Below are 19,579 nucleotides of genomic sequence, written 5' to 3' on the forward strand. Positions count from 1 at the left end.
GGACCAGCCCCCTGCTGAAAAAGTTTGCTGACCCCTGCTTTATACAGTCGTACCTTGGTTCTTGAACAGAATGCATTCTGGGAGTCCGTTCAACTCCCGGAATTGTTCAAAAACCAAGGCGCGGCTTCCGATTGGCTGCAGGAGTGTCCTGCATCCAACCGGAAGCTGCGTAAGCCATGCTGGATGTTCGGTTTCTGAAAATCGTTCTGAAACTGGAACACTCACTTCTGGGTTTCAATCATTTGGGAGCCGATTTGTTTGTTTGGGAGCCAAGGCGTTTGAGATCCAAGGTACGACTTTACCGCTTAATATCGTAAAGATCTCTAAGCAGTTTACTCTGAAAAACAATGATAATACAACATTTATTATCCAGTAAAAGTTCCGAAAACAAGATGAAAACAAAAACTATGTATCACAGAAGTGCGCAGTGTGATAAGCTGTGATTCCTGCATTGCTGGCGGTTGAGCTAGATGACTCTTGGGTTCCCTTACAGCTCTACAGCTCTGTGATTCTAGAATGAGCAGCAACTGAACTCTTCTTGTCAAGTGCTGCATTTGCACAGTTATTATTACTATTTGGGTTGCTTTGGCTCTTTTCCTTTTCCCAGTTTCTTTGCTCTGTAAAAAACCATAGCTTTGGACGTTCTGTCCACGTAATATGAAGACTTTTATGGGTGGCTAATGATGGGGCGGTCAGTTGAGAGCTTTGTTGGCCTTCGAGGAAGAAGCCCATTTGGTAGGAGAAGCTGTACAGTGGTACCTCAGGTTAAGAACTTAATTCGTTCTGGAGGTCCGTTCTTAAGCTGAAACTGTTCTTAACCTGAGGTACCACTTTAGCTAATGGGGCCTCCTGCTGCTGCCGCGCCACCGGAGCACGATTTCTGTTCTCATCCTGAAGCAAAGTTCTTAACCCGAGGTACTATTTCTGGGTTAGTGGAGTCTGTAACCTGAAGCGTATGTAATCCGAGGTACCACTGTATTTTATAAATGGACTCTTTGCCGTAGCTGCCTAAAACCCTTGCCAGTCAATGCTGACATTACTGAGCTTGATGCACCAACTTGGTGTAAGACAGCTTCCAATGTCCCTATGAGGCGCCCATTTCAAAGGGGCCAGCTGTCATCCTTCAGGCCCTGGGACCATTGCAGAGCACGATTTTTCATTGGTGGCTACCAGCCTAAGAGCTGATGGGAAGATTTCCTGATCTTTAAAAGTGTTGAGGTTCTCTTGAACGCTGCAGGCGCAGACTATAAGCAGCTTCAAAGGTCAGCGCTTTGTGTTCCCAAAGCCCCCTGAGATTCCGTGAGCTGTTTATCTCCTTGCCGCACCTTCCTTCAACAGCTGACCAGAGAGGAGGGTCTCATCAGCTGCAAATGCAGGTTGTTCTGCATTTTCAGCTCAAGCGGTGAAGGTTGTACTAAGGTAACTCGAGCATTTTGGCTTGGAACACCCACCCACACATACACCGAAGCTCCTGTTCGCTTGGCTAACGAAAACTCGGCAAATAAACCCCGTGTCCCTGTACATGCAGCCCCACCCCCACCCTGTCAAGGATATCTCGACGCCTTGTTCACTTTGTTCTGCACCGGTAAGTAGACGTTCGGGTTTTCAGTTTCAGAACACACCGTCCTGCTGTTTCGAAACACCTGGCTCACAGTAACCAGGCTGCGCATCTCCGGTGTCGCGTCTGCACATCGATGTTCCTGATTATGCAAAGAGGAAGCGTCTAGTTAGCTTGTGTTTTCCTTCCTTTTGGAATCATACCGAACAGCCTGGTAGGCTTTCCTAAGAAGGTCTCGCCACCTCTCTCAGAAAATTAAGCTCTACTTACTATATTTTTCGCTCTATAAGACGCACCAGACCACAAGGCACACCTAGTTTTTGGAGGAGGAAAACAAGAAAAAAAATATTCTGAATCTCAGAAGCCAGAACAGCAAGAGGGATTGCTGCGCAGTGAAAGCAGCAATCCCTCTTTGCTGTTCTGGCTTCTGTGATAGCCGCGCAGCCCACATTCGCTCCATAAGACGCACACACATTTCCCCTTACTTTTTAGGAGGGAAAAAGTGAGTCTTATAGAGCAAAAAATACGGTAATTTATCGGTCCCTCTACAAACTGGGAGGGGTAGCTAATATGTCACCGAACGAAATCAGGATTCAAGAGGACCTTAACAGGTTGGAGAACTGGGTCCAAAAATGAATTTCAGTAGGGGCAAATGACAGGTTTTGCACTTAGGCAGGAAGAACCAGCTGCACAAATATGAGGTGGGGGACACCTGGCTTGACAGCAGTCTATGTAAAAAAAGATCTAGGTGTCAGAGTAGACCACAAGCTAAACACGAATCAATTCAATGCAATTCTAGGCTGCATCAACAAAAGTAGTGTCCAAATCAAGGGAAGTAATAATACCACTCTATTCTGCCATGGTCAGATCACACCTGGAGTACTGTGTCCTGTTCTGTGCAGAGGAGGGCAACAAATATGATAAAGGGTCTGGCAACCAAGCCTCATGAAGAACAGTTGAGGGAGTTGGGTATGTTCAGCCTGGAGAAGAGGAGGACTGAGAGTTGACATGAGAGCTATTTTCGAATGTCTGAAGTGTTGCCACATGGAAGATGGAGCACACTTGCTTTCTCTTGCTCCAGAGGGTGGGACTCGAACCAATTAATTCAAATGACAGTAAGGTAAAAGGTAAAGGACCCCTGGACGGTTAAGTCCAGTCAAAGGCGACGATGGGGTTGCGGTGCTCATCTCACTTTCAGGCCGAGGGAACTGGCATTTGTCCACAAACAGCTTTTCGGGTCATGTGGCCAGCACGACTAAACCGCTTCTGGTGCAGTGGGACACTGTGACAGAAGCCAGAGCACACAGAAATGCCGTTCACCTTCCTGCCGCAGTGGTACCTATTTATCTACTTGCACTGGCGTGCTTTTGAACTGCTAGGTTGGCAGGAGCTGGGACAGAACAATGGGAGCTCCCCCCATCGTGGGGATTCAAACCGCCAACCTTCTGATCGGCAAGCCCAAGAGGCTCAGTGGTTTAGACCACAGTGCCAAACATTAGGAATATCTTCCTGATGGTAGGTATTGTTGGACAATGAAAGGTGAAGGTGGCCAATTCTCCTTCATAGGAAGTTTTTAAAGAGAGGTTGGAGGGCCATCTGTCAGGGATTCTTTAGCTGTGATTCCTGCATTGCAGGGGGCTGGACTAGATGACCCTTAGGATCCCTTCCAGCCCTACAACTCAGTGAATACCCACCTACCCCAGAAAATGCATCCCAGCCAATGTCCTTATTTAACTTTTATTTCCTAGTAACAGGGTTATATCCACTGTAGTGCTAAGTTTTAGTCACTTAGTGGCATAGTTGCTCTGCTAGTAAAATATTTGTTGCCTATTGGGATCAAGCACTCTTTTCAGCTCCTGCTAAGGACATTCTTGCTTAGACAAGCCCACAGAGACGCTTGTAAAGTTGAGGTAATTTTAATCTCCTTTAGTATTTTAACTATTGTATGAGTTAAAGTATGGTTGTATTTTTCTTCTTCTTGATTTTGTGGTTTTATTTTTTTGTAAACCGCTTTGAGGTGGTTTTTGTTTTTTTAACCATCAAGCGGTGTATAAATTTAATGAAATAATAAATAATAATAAGATGCACAAGCAGGTAGCTGGTGATTTTATTTTTTTGCACAGGAGATTTTGTAACCTGTCAGACAAAAGTTTTCTTGGATTCCTCTGTGGCACAATATTAAAACTCACTCATCAGCTCACGCAAGATGGACAGAGAGCATTGGATACAGTCCATGGTGATGAAGAGAAGGGGAAGGAGAAGGAGAAAAGAGAGAAATGCACAAAAGGAAGAAACCATTCTTATTTGACTTGGTGAGCTAAGGCAATGCACAGTGAGGGGAGAACCTCTTTATATGCAAAGTCTGTGGAATTCGAACTCAGTGTCCAAGCTTACAGGGTGGGGGGCAGAAGATTTCATATCTCAGTTCTGCTCCTTTAACTGAGTCAGGAACTGCAATTGGGAGTGTTGTCGGCCTGCTACAATCAGGGATGGAAAATTTAAATTTTTTGTCCCTTGTGGCTGTGAGGAATCATTAGATCAAATTGTGGGAGGCTCTCCTACAACCAGCAGGCAGTGCTGTAACAAAAGGCAACCTGCAAATTACATGTGGTTATGGAGGGAGCTGCAGGAGATCATCATCCACAGATTCAGGCTGAGTGTGTTTAAAGATGCTGCAGCCCAAAAGAGCGACTTGTTTTATTGTCCAAGATGTCACAAGGCATCTCGGTGCCTCACCTGTATGTGATATATGAATGCAAGAAGAGCCCTGCTGGAGCAAAGACCCAGGAAGTTCAGCATCCTGTTCTCAGCGTAGCAAACCGAATACAAACCCAATAACTATGGGAAGCCAACAAGATAGTCCAGAGCCCAACAGCGCTCCTCACGCTGGTGAAAACATAACCATTGCGGTTAGTAGCCTTATTCTCCATGAACTTGTCTAAAATTCTTTTTAAGCCACCCCTGTTGGTGGCCGCGAAAACCTTTTGTGGGAGCAAATTCTATAGTTTAGGCATTTTGTGAATGGGTAATTTATTTCATCTGTTTGGAGTCTTCCGACATTCAGTTTCATTTAATGTCTGTGATTTGTAGCATTATTACAAGAGAGGGAGAAACACAGCTCTGTATCCATTTTCTCCCCACTGCAAATAATTTTTTGACAGTTGTATCATGCCTCCCTTTCCTCTAAACTACGAAGACCCACAATGTGGCAACATTTCCTCGCTGGGGAGTTCCTCCATCCCTCTTGATATGATTTTGGCTGCCCTTTTCTGAACTTCTTCCAACTCGGCAATATCCTTCATGAGGTGAGGCCACCAGAACAGTTTGTCGTTTTCCAATTAACTGAGAACGGGCTGCCCTTTCCTGGGGCACAGCAGGGGCAACTCACCTGACATGGCTCATCTCCACCCTGCCTCAGAGTCTGTTTACTGCAGTGTGACCTTTTGTAAACAAGGCCTAATTAAAAAACCGAAAAAATAAATAAATGGGTGGCTGTTCCCGAAAGGGAAGTGCGAGGTAGCTCCCTGGTTGCGGTACCCCGCAATTATTTGAAACAGAAAGCTCTATTTGGGCAAGAATGGTAGAGTGTATAAATCAACTGAACAAGACAGGCAGAAGATGAGCTTACAGCGAGTCTGTTTTCCTTGGCACCTGATTAATAGCTATTGCCGTTTCGACAGCGACACTGATGGAAAAATCCTGCCTTTATGTTAAAATGGATTATGAAATCAGCCCGGCTGAGAACACGAAGTGAGCTGTTTTCCAGGAAACATTTCATTTCTCATCAGTAAAGATGCATTTGCACCAGTCTTAGCCAAGCCGGTGCCCTCCAGATGTTTGAGAGGGCTACTCCCACCAGGCTGAGTCCAACACATCTTGGAGGGCACTGAGTGGGCAAGGAGGGGAGTTCTTTTGAAGTTAACCCTTCGAAATGGCTGCTTCAAGGAAGATGACAATCCTGCAAGTTCTCTTCATAGGGAGGGCCGTAGCTCAGCAGCAGAGCACCTGCCTTGCAGGTCCCGGGTCCAATCCTGGAAATCTCCAGGTACAGCTGGGAAAGAACCCCTGCCTGAAATACTGTAGAACCACTGCCAGTCAGTGCAGACAATACTGAGCTCGGTGGACCCACGCTCTGATTCAGTGAAGGCAGCTGCTCAGCTCTTGGCTTTGTAGCACCTTTGCGAAAGGGAAAAAGAAGACATGATTTGGAATGGAGATGACGATAATAATTATTTGTACCCCACCCATCTGACTAGGTAACCCCAGCCACTCTGAATGGCTTCCACCAAATATAAAGGCATAATAAAACATCAGACATTAAAAACTTTCCTGTACAGGGTTGCCTTCAGATGTCTTCCAAAAGATGCTGTTTATCTCCTTGAAATCTGACAGGAGGGTGTCCCACAGGGCAAGCGTCACTGCCAAGAAGGCCCTCTGCCTGGTTCCCTGTAACTTCACTTCTCACAGTGAGGGAGCCGTCAGAAGACCCTCGGAGGTGGACCTCCGGGCTGAACTGCCCTGAGACCTGCAGGTATAGAGTGGTATACAAATCCAACAAACAAACAAACAAATGATAGGGGAGATGATGCTCCTTCAGGTATACAGGTACAGGTCAGGTGTGATTCTAATAAATAATAATACATTGCCTAAAAGAGTTGAGTAGACCAACTTCACAAAGTACCTCTTGTGTCTTTCAAAGGGCTGCCCTTGCTCCATTCATAAAGTTCAAGTTGTGTTAGTGGGGATTTGTCAGCCTGCTGCTCTTAAACATCCAGGAGGTATGGGAGGGGATGCTGGTCAGTGGTAGAGCATCTGCTTTGCATGCAGAAGGCCCCTTGGCATCTCCAGGAAGGGCTGGGAATGTTCCCTAGCCAAAACCCTGGACAATACTGATTTAGAGGTAAAGGTAAAGGGACCCCTGACCATTAGGTCCAGTCGTGACCAACTCTGGGGTTGCAACGCTCATCTCGCTTTATTGGCCGAGGGAGCCGGCGTACAGCTTCCGGGTCATGTGGCCAGCATCACTAAGCCGCTTCTGGTGAACCAGAGCAGCGCACGGAAACGCCGTTTACCTTCCCGCTTATCTACTTGCACTCTGACGTGCTAGGTGGGCAGGAGCAGGGACCGAGCAACGGGAGCTCACCCCGTCGCAGGGATTTGAACCGCCCACCTTCTGATCGGCAAGTCTTAGGCTGATCAGACTTGCGAGTTAGAGTTACCAACTGCCTAATTTGGTTTAAAGCAGCTTCCTATTTAAATATGCTTCCCCCCTCCAGAACCATGAGGACTAGAATCTTACTTTATTTTTAGAGGACAGGACCATAGCTCTGTGGCAAAGCATCTGCCTTGCATCCAGGCTCAATCCCTGGCATCTGCAAGTAGGGCTGGGAACCTCCCCATCTGGAAACCCCAGAAAGCTGCTGCCAGTCAGTGTAGGAAATACTGAGCGAGATGGGCCAACGGTCTGACCGTGTATAAGGCAGCTTCCTACCTTCCTCTGTTGTCTCATTCTTTAATCCAGCCCAGTGCCTAAGGGGCAGTAGCCAAAATGAAGAACTTTCACAGCATGATAAAAATAAAAAGAGAGAAGCACTCATAACTGCCCAGTAGCTTGTGGGATCAGTTTCCCTTCCTTACTTTGCAAATGGCTTGATAAATGGTTACTTAGCAGACCTCAACTTGTTTTCAAAATCATCCAGAGTTCTCGGGAAGCTGTATAAATGCTCATTTGTCAGAGGGGCTTGGAAATGAGACAAGCCACTCCATCATTTCTGAAGCCCAAGTGAAGGAAATGGGGAAATGGAGGGTGGGGGGAGAGAACAGCTCAGAACTCTCTAGCAATCGACTCTGCAGACAAAGCAATCATTACTCAGGAGGAGAGAGAAATGACCCCTGTTCCTTCAGAGGAAATGCTCGCTCTCTCCTTCTCCCTCTCTCGTACAGACTGTTGTTCAACTGGAAAATTATATATTTCACTTTGGAGGTATGAGGATTGTACTAAGGACTAGGAATGCAAGAAGGCATCCTTTTCCATTCTGCAATGCATGCAGCTGTTTCCTTTCCATTGCAGTTCATCTTTCACCAAAATCTACATCCTTCGTCTTGCTGCCTGTAATGATGTGAATTGTGTTGCTCCACCCTCTTCATTTCAATGGAAAGGAAATGCAAAGTGGGGTTGTGATCAATTACACGTATCATTTGTAGACTGAAGGCTGAAATAACTAAGAACTTTAACTAAGAGCGTAAGAAAAGTCCTGTTGGACTTTTCTCACAATCGCCAACCCCATGCCCCAATGAGAAGCCTGCAAGCTGTTCAAAAACTGGCGAGATATATTGTTACTGGTTGGTCTCTAAAAAGTGTCCCTGCAGCTACATTTTGAACCAAAGGAAATTTCTAAACAGTTTATGAAGTAACCCAGGTGGAATCTACACACATATAAAAAAATTGTGAAAACACTTTTTTAAAGAAACCGTTTAGAAAAATATATTGAATTTGCCATAGCTCACCATCGCCATCTAGTGTCACATTTGTATAAAGCACTTTACAACATGCTCAAAACATGCTTTTATTTGCAGCTGTATAGCTGAATCCTCAATCTCTGGAGGTGACCAGAGCAATTAGTACTCATCACTACAGCTTCAGAAATGGGCCCACAACCCTGCCTACCCATGGGTATAGCCTTGGGGATGAGGAGATGCTTCGTAAAACATTATATTACATGCAGAAGGGGTGTGTGTCTGGAAGTTTTAACTGTGTGGTGTGTCCATACAGTTGCCCTATTTGTTGATGGGGCCCTCTTTCTAAACAGAAGGTCAGGAACCCAGTTCTAAGAATAGGATTCCTGGACCGCCAGGACTTGCATTTCCCGGTCATGGCCTCAGGATGACGTCTTAGAGGGGGTCAACAACAGGTAGCCCAATATCCCCAGTGAGATGGAGTGTGTAGCTGCAGGAAATATGGTCTTGCCACAGAGACAGCGAGAGCTGTCCCACATGTGGGACATTTGATTGTCAGCTCTGCTACTTTAACTGTTACTAATAAACAGTGTTGGTGTGCATTCAGTTCACAGCTTCAACTGCCACACATCTGGGTGGATGGTGCGAAATGCCAAATCTAAGTTTCTTTACAAAGAGAAAAGGATCCATTATACGGAGCTATTTCAGCAAATAAGTTTATTATGTTTTTATACGTGATGGAAGCCACCCAGAGTGACTGGGGAAACCTAGCCACATAGGGAGGTATTATTATTATTATTAACAAGGATCCAGAGGGTGAACACTCATCTTTTGCAAAAGTTGGTTGCTACACAGGGAACGGCTCTCATAAAAGAAAAGTTATAGAGCAGAAACCCTCTTGTTTCCAGACACTTTTCTTTGCCTGCTGGCTGCTTATATTCAACAAAAAATACCTTATTCTAAAATAAACATAGTTTATTCAATATACTGAGAGTAAGCTCAGGCTAGTGCAACTGTGGAAGACAGGAGTGCCTGGCGTGCTCTGCTCCATGGGGTCACAAAGAGTCAGACACGACTAAATGACTAAACAACAACAACAAGTGCAACTGTTGCATCAGATTCCTCTGTTGCACAATACCAAAACTCACCTGTCCGCTAAAGCAAAAGCCCTTGTGCTGGTGACACAGAACTTTGGATGGAGCCCTTAATTTTTGTTTAAAAAAGCCATGGCAAGCCTCAGCTTTCCGAAGCGTGTTTTCGCAAAGTACCCAGTGAGAAAAATGCATATTGTACCTCCTTAATGTGCATCCATGTTGCTGCGTCTCTGTTCTCAGATTGCTGAGTCACGATCTTGGGCAGCCAGGCAGGACAAAGGACAACAGTTTCCATTATGCTGACTTATGCGCTCTGGGAGGAGAGAAACCTAAGCCATCTCTCCCTACACAGCTCGGAAAGGTGAGGGGCTCACTTAATCTCTGCGAGGCTTTGTTGTCAAAGCCCCAGCTGACTCTTGCAGCCCAAAGGACGGTTATCACCTTGTTTTGCTAATCGGTTTGCATTGGTGTACCAGCAGGGTGCGGGGGGGGGGGGGGCTCCCAGAGACATAGTCCTGTTGGTTTGCAGGAGCAAAACCAGCAGAGAGTCCTGTGGCACCTACAAATTTATTGTGGCATAAGTTTTTGGTGGACTACAGTGCACTTCATCAGATGCATGAAATGTTATCTTGAGTTGCGGGCACACGTATGCAGGGTGGGAGTTGTAAATGGTGAGGTCCAAGGCAAACGAAATGCAGATGCTACAGAGATGGGGATAATTACAGTATTGACAGCAGTAATTCACAAAAAGGTTGGCGGTAGCGCAGGCATGTTGGCATTGGTGTAAGCCACTTCATGCATGTGATGTTATAAATATCTGTTGTCTCTGTTCAGTCCGCAAGCAATAGCACCAAACCTCTTGCTAGTCCTGTTGCCATCTTTATTTTGGTATTCCTTCCTTGTGTTTCCATCACACTTTCAGATGAGCCTCTAATGGATTTTAGGCTAGAAGGTGAGCACTTTTGTGTGAAAAACTCTTACCCGTCTCAGCACCTCAATACCTTAAGGACTGCTTTTCACATTTTTCCTTTCGTCGGCATTATTATTGTCGCTATTGTTATACAGTTGCATTATTTTATGTTATCATCTTTTGTCTGTATCTGCTTTAAGTTTATGTGAGTTATAACCACTTTTAACTATTAGCTTTTATCCCTTTCCCTTTTAAGACTTATGTGCTTTATTTCATTCGCATGTTTGTATCTCATGCTGGTCTGCAACCGTAATAAAGTTTGTTGTTGTTGTTGTTATGTTATCGTTCTTAGCTGTCTCAAACTCTTCTGAGGAAAGGTGGAAAGGAAATGTTCAAAATAAACCCCCAGGAAGGATTTAGGCCCAAACCCCACTGAAGATTAGCTACCAGTGTCTCTCTGCATCCTCTGCCACTGCTTCTCCTGCCCAAAGTGGCAGCCCATTTGTGTGAGAATGGTAGGCATTTATCTTACTGTTGGTGTATCGATTTCCTGTGCTTTTGCTGTGGGGCTGACGGATGCTTTTGGGTAAGGGCAGCTGATTTGCTTGCTCCTGCAGTATTTCGTTGAGCGCGTCTCTGCAGAAAGAAACACCTTTAGAAAGGGGGAAATGATCTGAGCCAGAGGTAGCCAACCTGGGTCCCAGGTACGATCTCCAATGACACCTCCAGGTAGGGCTGGGAATGTCCTCTGCCTGAAACTTTGGAGAGTCACTGCCAGTCAGTGCAGACAATACTGAGTTAGATGGATCAATTGCCTGATGATATAAGGAGCCTGAGGGGACGCAGGTGGCGCTGTGGGTTAAACCACAGAGCCTAGGACTTGCCAATCAGAAGGTCGGCGGTTCGAATCCCTGTGACGGGGTGAGCTCCCATTGCTCGGTCCCTGCTCCTGCCAACCTAGCAGTTCGAAAGCACATCAAAGTGCAAGTAGATAAATAGGTACCCCTCTGGCGGGAAGGTAAACGGCGTTTCCATGTGCTGCTCTGGTTTGCCAGAAGCGGCTTAGTCATGCTGGCCACATGACCCAGAAGCTGTACGCTGGCTCCCTTGGCCACTAAAGTGAGATGAGCGCCGCAACCCCAGCGTCGGCCACGACTGGACCTAATGGTCAGGGGTCCCTTTACCTTTATAAGGAGCCTACAACTCCCACCATCCCTGACCGTTGGCCATACTAGCTAGGGCTGATGGGAGATAGAGTCCAACAGCATCTGCAGGGCTGCATGCTGACTAACCATGATCTGAGCAAGTCAGAAAGGTAGAGAGCCTGTGGCAGCAGGTTTTATAGAATCATCGAATTGTAGAGTTGGAAGGGACCCTGGCGGTCATCTAGCCCAACCCTTGCAATGCAGGAATCTCAACTAAAGCATCCATGACAGATGGCCATTGTTGTTGTTGTTTTTCTGAAAAAGGGGGGGTGAATAAAGCAAGATGTCTTGATTGATGGTTAAGCCACGCTCAGAATCTTATCGCAGGGTATAGAACAAATGTTAAGGAATATGAATGTGCAACCGCAACCGCAAGGTACCATAGAACTGCTGGAAGGCTTCACAGGAGTGATCTAGTCCAAACCCCAGCAATGCAGGAATCATAACTAAAGAAGCCCTGACACGTGGCCATTCATGTTTAAAAAAAACCAATGAAGGACAGTCTGTTATAGTATTTTTATATAAAAAAGCAAATTAAAAATAAATATGGATCAAAATATTAATGCCAATGGAAGAGCACTGAAGCAAGAAATTTTTGTGTGTAATAGATCAGATGGAGAGAAAGCATAACTCCAGCTCAGGATCAGTTTCTCAGCATAAAAGAGTTTGATGGTCTGTCTAAGCTGGGACCACTATTTAAGGAAGCCAGTCTATTTCAGACAGCTGTGGCAGGCCCAGAAATAAATGAGGTAATGTGAATTTATCATTGGAGGAACAAAATATTGCAATCTAAATTGGGAGCTGCTGGTCTGTATCTTGTGTCTCAGAACTCTGGCTGACCACGAACACAGCTGAGGTTTTTTTGGTCCTGAGCACGCCAGAGAGAGGGAGGCCTCTGGGAAAGAGAGAAGTAAGGTCACCATCCCATTCCCCTAAATTCTCCACATCCTCTTATATGAAGAGGGCTCAAAGTGGAGGACTCTGATTGATTGGTAAGAGAAAGATGGAGCAGTTCAAATTATTCCACTCCAAAAAAGCAGAACACATTCCAGTGTCCACCTCCTCTAGGGATGAGTAAATCTGTCAATTTCAGTTCCTCTCAGTTTCTAATTTTTTTATGTTAGATTTGCCATATTTCCACACCAGATTGCAAATTTCTTTTTAAAAAAGAAAATTTATTGTGAAAATTCATCGTTTTCATGCAAATTTCTCCTAACATGCACATTTTATATGCAAAGTTACCTAAGATACGTATTATTTCCCCCTAATATTCTCTATTCTCCCTAACACAATGCATTTTTAAAAGGTTAATTTCACCAGTGTGTGAGCTTTTATGCATATGTTACCTTGGTATATGCATTTTTGTGAGTCTTATTCGGCAGGAGGCCTGTGTTGCAAAATTCAGAGAAGAGCGAATTTAGATGGGCAGATGTGCTTCAGTTCACATATTGATTCAGAAAGTGTTAATTAGGTGGGGACAAACTGAACCTAATTTCTTCCCCCATCCCTCCTGTCAGCAATAGGGCCCAAAGAGCCTGTGTGCTGGATCAGGCCAAAGGTGGCCCATCTAGCCCAGCCCTCTGTTCCCTCAGTGGCCAACCAGATGCCTCGAGGGGAAGGCGGAAAGCAGGTCTGAGAGCAACTGTGACTCTCCCCACTGGTGATTCTCAGCGGTTTTCAGAGAAGGATTGTGGGGTGAGGTGGAGGAGGCCGAGTTTTCCTCTCAGGAGGCTGCCAAGATGGGTAGCGACAGCAGCAGCAGCAGCAGGCAGGCTGCAGTTCGCCCTTCCCTTTGCCAGGAGAAGCCAGCTTGCTTTTAGAGAGGCCGTTCTTTCTCCCTCCACTTTGTATTCTGTGTGTGATTCGCTTGCTCAGAAAGGCTTCTTGGCTCCTGTAGCCGAGTTGTTTGTGATCATTAGCTCCCTGGTTCTTTTAGATTTCCTTAGCTTTTTATTTCATGTCAAGCAGACCAGTAAACAGCACCCAAAGAAGGCCTTTTTAGGAATAGAGGGTGCTCTTTTCCTATTTTCTCCCTCTTTTTTTATTGCTTTCTTTCTGTTGTGTTCCCATTTCTTCAGTCTGCTTTCCTCCCCGCCACCCTCCTTCCACTTGTTAATAAAAAAATCTGTTCCTTTCTCCCCCTCCTCCTCAGTCTTCCTCCTCCTCTCCATCCCAGCAGCTGTTGTTATCCGTGAACAACACCCCCCCCCATTTCCCCATGTGGCTCCTGTTCTCAAATCTGTTTCCATTCATCGATTTGTTGAGTGAAAACTATGACCCTCGGCTCACCAGCAACATGCAAAAGTTTGAAAACTTTTGAAAGAGGGGTGAGGTGAGGAGGCAGGCTTTAAAAAACCCCAAAAAGCACACCTCACCCCAACAAACACACTTTTCAGCATCTGTGAAGGGAACTGGTCAGAGTAATAAGAACAGCCTACAAACACACACACACACACACACACACACACACACACAGAGAGAGAGAACCTTCCTTTTCACAAAACTGCAACCCTCCTTTTCCCAACAGGTTTTCCTCTAGCCCTTTTGGACGCAAGATTTGCTTTGCAAGATGACTGCTCGGGGAAGGGCGCAGGCCAGCCCAAAGTCCTGCCCCTATTCCACACCTGGTGTGTCAAAGCTAATGACAGATGGATAGACAGACCTTTTCCTTCCTCTCTCACAGTTCTAGGCCACATACAGTGGTACCTCGGGATGCGAACGGGATCCGTTCCGGAGCCCCGTTCGCATCCTGAATGGAACGTCTGCGGGTTGCATTTTGCCGCTTTCGCGCATGCGCGTGACATCATTTTGAACGCCTGCGCATGCGCGAGTGGCAAAACCCAGAAGTAACGCGCTCCGTTACTTCCGGGTTGCCACGGAGCGCAACTCGAAAGCGCTCAACCTGAAGCACATTCAACTCGAGGTATGACTGTACAGTGGTACCCTCAGGTTAAGTACTTAATTCATTCCGGAGGTCCGTTCTTAACCTGAAAGTGTTCTTAACCTGAAGCACCACTTTAGCTAATGGGGCCTCCTGCTGCTGCCGCACCGCTGCTGTACGGTTTCTGTTCTCATCCTGAAGCAAAGTTCTTAACCTGAGGTAATATTTCTGGGTTAGCGGAGTCCGTAACCTGAAGCGTATGTAACCCGAGGTACCACTGTACATTTAAAAGCACTATGATACCACTTTAAATAATCATGGCTTCCCCCAAAGAATTCTGGGAGCTGTGGTTTGTGAAAGCGTTGTTTGTGAAAGAGCTGTTGGGACATCCCTGTTCTCCTTCCAGAGAAGTTTAACAACCCCTTCCTCTTCACAGGGAATTCTGGGAATTGTAGCTTGGGGAGGGAGTCTCCTAACAGCTCTCCAGACAACTACAGCTCCCAGAATCCTTTGCAGGTAGACACAACTGTTCCAAGTGGTATCATAATGCTTTAAATGTGTGCTGTAAATATGCCACCGGAACGCAGGATCATCCAATGAAGCTGAATGGTTGGGAGATGCAGGGGGAGGGGCCATGGCTCAGTGGTGGAACACCTGCTTTGCATGCAGAAGGTTTCAGGTTCAATCCCTGGCATCTCCAGGTAGGGCTGAGAGAGACTCCTGCCTGAAACAGTAGAGAGCAGCTGTCAGTCAATGCAGACAACTGGTTCCCAAACTTTCTCCCACCCTACCCCCACCCACCCGGACCACTTGAAAATTGCGTAAGGTCTTGGCAGACCACCTAATGATTTTTCTACCCGCTGTAGCAGTTGTACTGCATGCTGCTAGATGCTTTATGGTTTGCAATTGTGCCTTTATTGCTTCTTTAATTACACATTGCATTTTCTTGTATTCCATAGAATTCAGATTAGCAATACAATCAAATACAACGTGCGATGAAAGAGTAGCAACTAAAACGCAATTAAATTTTGTTATGGATAGTTAATGCCTTCCCCCATGGAATGAAGTTTGCAGGCCGCTGGTGTTCCACAGACCACAGTTTGAGAACCCCTAGTGTAAGTCCCTGTACTCCTTACAGAACTATAAATCCCAGGTTCCAGCTGTGTACACAGCATGCATGGCTTCCCCCAAAGAATCCTGGGATCCGTAGTTCACACCTTACTGAACAACCCTTCCCAGTACCCTTAACAGACTACAATTCCACCCCGCATAATCGATCACATGATGCATCACAAACACACATTTGAATGGCAATGCCCCTCAACTTGGGGGGGGGGGAGGGGTTCGTTCTTATGATCCCAAGGATTCCTTAGAGAAAGTCATGCATTTGAAATGTACAGTGTGCGCACAGTGTGTGTGTGTGTGCAGGTGGGAGCTGGAAAACCCCATCCTTCTCGTGTCATTGAATTGACAAGAACTTCCTCAGGAAGACGGGACAGAGTTTACTGGAAGGGAGGCCATATCATTCTGGTGACCCCCCCCCCTTTTCTCACAGTGCATTAGGTGCCCTTTCTCCTTGGACAATGCGCCCGCCCCTGCTTCCCTTTCTTCCTCTTGTTTGCTTTCCCACATTCTCTTCGCACCTTCATGAATATTCAGCGGCGCCTGGCTGCTTTGGAGGCTATTGAGAGCTCTTGTTAACACTTCGGCTAATGGCGGGCACCTTCAGTTGGAAACAAAAGCAGAGATAAGAGCTTGTTAGCAGGGGATCCTTGTTTCCCACCTAACAAGGTTCCCATTCACTTGGACACTTGCGGCGGCGCGCGGCTTCCTCTGAGAGGCGTCTCTTCGGACGGGGGGCTAGCTGTTCCCGAGAGGGGTCTCCTCTCTTCATAATGCTCCAACAAACACACACATACACTGCAGTCTGAAACGCATTAGCGCAGGGGACCCCAAATGGCTCTTATTGGGAACAATCAGCTAACCACAATGGGCGCACAAACCTTGGGGCAAGTGGACAATAACAGAAGTTACAAAGCTTTGTCTCAAATAATAATAATAATAATAATAATAATAATAATAATAATAATTTTATTATTTATTCCCCCTCCCATCTGGCTGGGTTTCCCCAGCCACTCCAGGCATCTCCCAACAGAATATTAAAAGCACAATAAAACATCAAACATTAAAAACTTCCCTAAACAGGGCTGCCTTCAGATGTCTTCTAAAAGTCAGATAGTTGTTTATTTCCTTGACATCTGATGGGAGGGCATTCCACAAGGTGGGTGCCACTACCAAGAAGGCCTTCTGCCTGGTTCCCTGTAACCTCACTTCTCGCAGTGAGGGAACCGCCAGAAGGCCCTCAGAGCTGGACCTCAGTGTCTGGGCTGAACAATGGGGGTGGAGATGCTCCTTCATGGGGTTTGACCCATCTCCTCTCTGGCCTCGCTGCCCCCTGAGGTTCCTGAGCTCCCGTAGCATCTGAAGCCAGGTGTTCCAGTTTCTACTGCAGAGTAAAGGTATATAGCAGATGCAGAAGAGTCTTCAGAATTGTGCAGGGTGTGGGGTGGGACACTGAGATGGAGGCAATGGCTCGGGTAAACTGGCCGTAATAAACTTTAATGTGAGAATAGGGGAGCTGTACGTAGGGATGGATGGATCTCAGTTCTTCCTATTTCTCCTTTTCCTGGTTTTAAACTCACTTTCCTGCATTTCAGCAGCAATTTGCATTTTTTTTTTAAAAAAAGTCGTGAAAATTCACCAGTATTTTAATGCAAATATTGCCTAACAAGCACATGTTTGTCCAGGTGGAAAGATCCAAATTAGAAACAGAATTGTTAGAACCCAATACTAAGAATTTGTCAAGAATGTATAACTTGCTGCTGAAATGGAATACTCAAGATGAAACGGTAAAATCGGCTATGATTAAATGGGCACAGGACGTTGGTCATAACATTATTGTCAGAGCTGCTTCCAGATCCTAGCTCACAGACGATCACGCTAGCCAGCGATCATTAAACAAAAGTCTTTATTGAGTTACAGTTTCCATTCTCAAGCTGCTGCGTGCAACTCTACGTCTCATGGTTAGATCGGCGAAGCTCCATCTGAGTCTCCGCCCCCTGTACACCAGTTTAAGATTCTAGCCTTACTCCACCTCTTCCGTCTCTCCTTTCTCCTCTGGGTCCTGCTACCCCCCGGGGTCCCTTCCTTCCTGGATTCTTCTGACGCTGACGTTGACCCCCCTGACTCCTCCCCGTCTTTTCGGCGGGCTTTGGGGCCTGGCTCCCTATCCGGGCTGCCAACTGCACCGCCCTCCTGTACATTTGAACTTGGCGCGCGCGCCCAGCCTTCAACCTTCCTCTCGACCGTTTCCTCGCTCCCCGATGGAGGCGTGGCCAATCCTGACTCATGTCCTCCCACTGGCAGTGCGCCGCCTGATCCCGATGCCTGGGACTCCTCCCCCCTACTGCACTCTGGTGTGGACGCTGGTCCTGATTTCCAACTGCTTCTCTCTGAGTCCCCTCTGGCCCCTTCTTCCTGGGGTGTCCCCCTCGGCACCCCCCTTGCTCTGACCATGGGAGCCCCTTTCTGTGAATCTTCCGATTCGCTGGAAAGACTCAGAGACCTCGGACCGCTGTCATCGCTAACATTACCTTCGGACTCCTCCCCCTCGCTCTCTATTTCCTCCCTTTCCTGTGCCTCTGCTCCTGAACCCCTGACATCCATCCCCCCCGAAGCCCCCCCTTCCCCCCTCCCCTCCTTCAGGTGTGGGTACTGGGTGCTCCGTCGTTGTGGGGGTGAGTGCCGGATACAGTTCGTCCCCCGTGGCGTGCATCCAGCCGGATAAGTCCGGCTCGTCCTCCGTGCTCTCGCCGACCTCGATTTCCTCTGCTTCCATCTCTTTGCCGCCGTGCTCGAACCCAAGGTCCTCCCCCAACACGTCCATGTCCGTCTCTCCCCCGGTCTCCTCCGGGGACGTTGCCTGCCAAGGACCCCCCAGCCACTTCCTGCGCCACTGCTCCTCTGGTCGATCGTCCCACCAATAGGAACGGTCTGAGGCCGACCCCGAGGGTGATCCCTCCGGGGAACGTGTTTCTAGTGCCGGTTCCTCGTCCGAGGTGAACCCCTGGAATGTGCTGGCTGAAAATGTGGGTGTGAAAAGCCAGTTGTCGAAATACTCGGCTGGCATGGGCCTGTGTGGGAAAAGGGCATGAAACTCGTCCTTGAGAAGAGGCTCGTCCAAGGCATAGTCCGGCACCCAACTGTTGGCGCTGGCCGGGGTACCTTCTCTGGCGAGAAAATATTCTACACCCTCTTCCCCCCATCTCGAGTCTAAAATCTCTGTGACCTCGTTGATGGGTTCCCCCCTTGGCGACCCCCTCCTTGGGGGCGTCTCCCTGAGCGGGTCTGGTGCCGTGCCCGGCTCCTGAAATCTGTGAGGTGCTTTGTAGGGCGTGAGCACTGATCTATGGAACACTGGGTGCATTCTGGATCCCTCCGGAAGTGTCAACCGGAAGGCCACTGGATTGACCTATGCCTCGACTTGGTAAGGGCCTAGCTGCTTATGTCCGAGCTTCTTCTTCGCTAACGATCTGGCCGGCACCGCCTGGGCTGCTAACCAAACCCAGTCTCCCACCTGTATGTCTTCCCCAACCCTTCTGTGCTTGTCAGCCTGCAGTTTGTATGCGTGCTTTGCTAGTTCTAACTGCCTCCGAAGCTGTTCGTGAACCTCCTGCAACTCTGACGCTAAGGCTTCCGCTGCCTGTGGCTCCCCCTCCCCCAGTCTCTCTAATCCCGGGAAGGTTCTGGGATGCCTCCCGTTGTTGGCGAAGAACGGTGTCACCCCCGTGGACACGTGCTTCGTGTTGTTGTAGGCGAACTCAGCGAGCGGCAGGTAGTCCACCCATGTTGCCGGCTGCTGATTTGCGTAGCATCTCAGGTACTGCTGCATGATGGCGTTGACTCGCTCCGCTTGTCCGTTGGTCTGCGGGTGTCTTGCCGACGCTAGGTTGATCTTGACGTTCAGGAAACCCATCAGCTTCTGCCAGAAGTTTGAGATGAACTGTCGCCCCCGGTCGGACAGGATAGACCGTGGCAGACCGTGAACCCTGAACACGTGGTCTATGAACAGTTTGGCGGTCTGTTCCGCTGTGGCCACCTTTGCGCACGGAATGAAGTGGGCCATTTTGGTGAACATGTCCACCACCACTAGCACTGCCGTCTTGCCCCTCGAGCTGGGCAGATCCGTGACAAAGTCCAGGGCCACTCTCTCCCATGGTTCGAACGGAGTTTGCAGCGGTTCCAGCAGTCCGGCCGGCGGTCTGTGCACTGGTTTGGCCCTCTGGCAGGTGTCACACCTCGCCACGTAGTCCGCGACTTCCCCTCTCATTCCGGGCCACCAGAAGTCTCTGGCGACTAATTCCACCGTCTTCTCCTTGCCAAAGTGCCCGGCAGTGGGCGCGTCGTGCAGCTGCT

At 47.7% G+C, this 19,579-nt stretch overlaps 1 long non-coding RNA gene across 1 annotated transcript in view; it reads right to left on the reverse strand.

Moving 5' to 3' along the window:
* LOC308463678 overlaps positions 1-19,579 on the reverse strand; it is a 135,757-nt gene that overhangs the window by 29,840 nt on the left and 86,338 nt on the right. The window lies entirely within an intron of this gene.

This window comes from Podarcis pityusensis (assembly GCF_964106645.2).
Source record: "Podarcis pityusensis genome assembly, chromosome: 14".
In the NCBI taxonomy this organism is placed as follows: Eukaryota; Metazoa; Chordata; class Lepidosauria; order Squamata; family Lacertidae; genus Podarcis; species Podarcis pityusensis.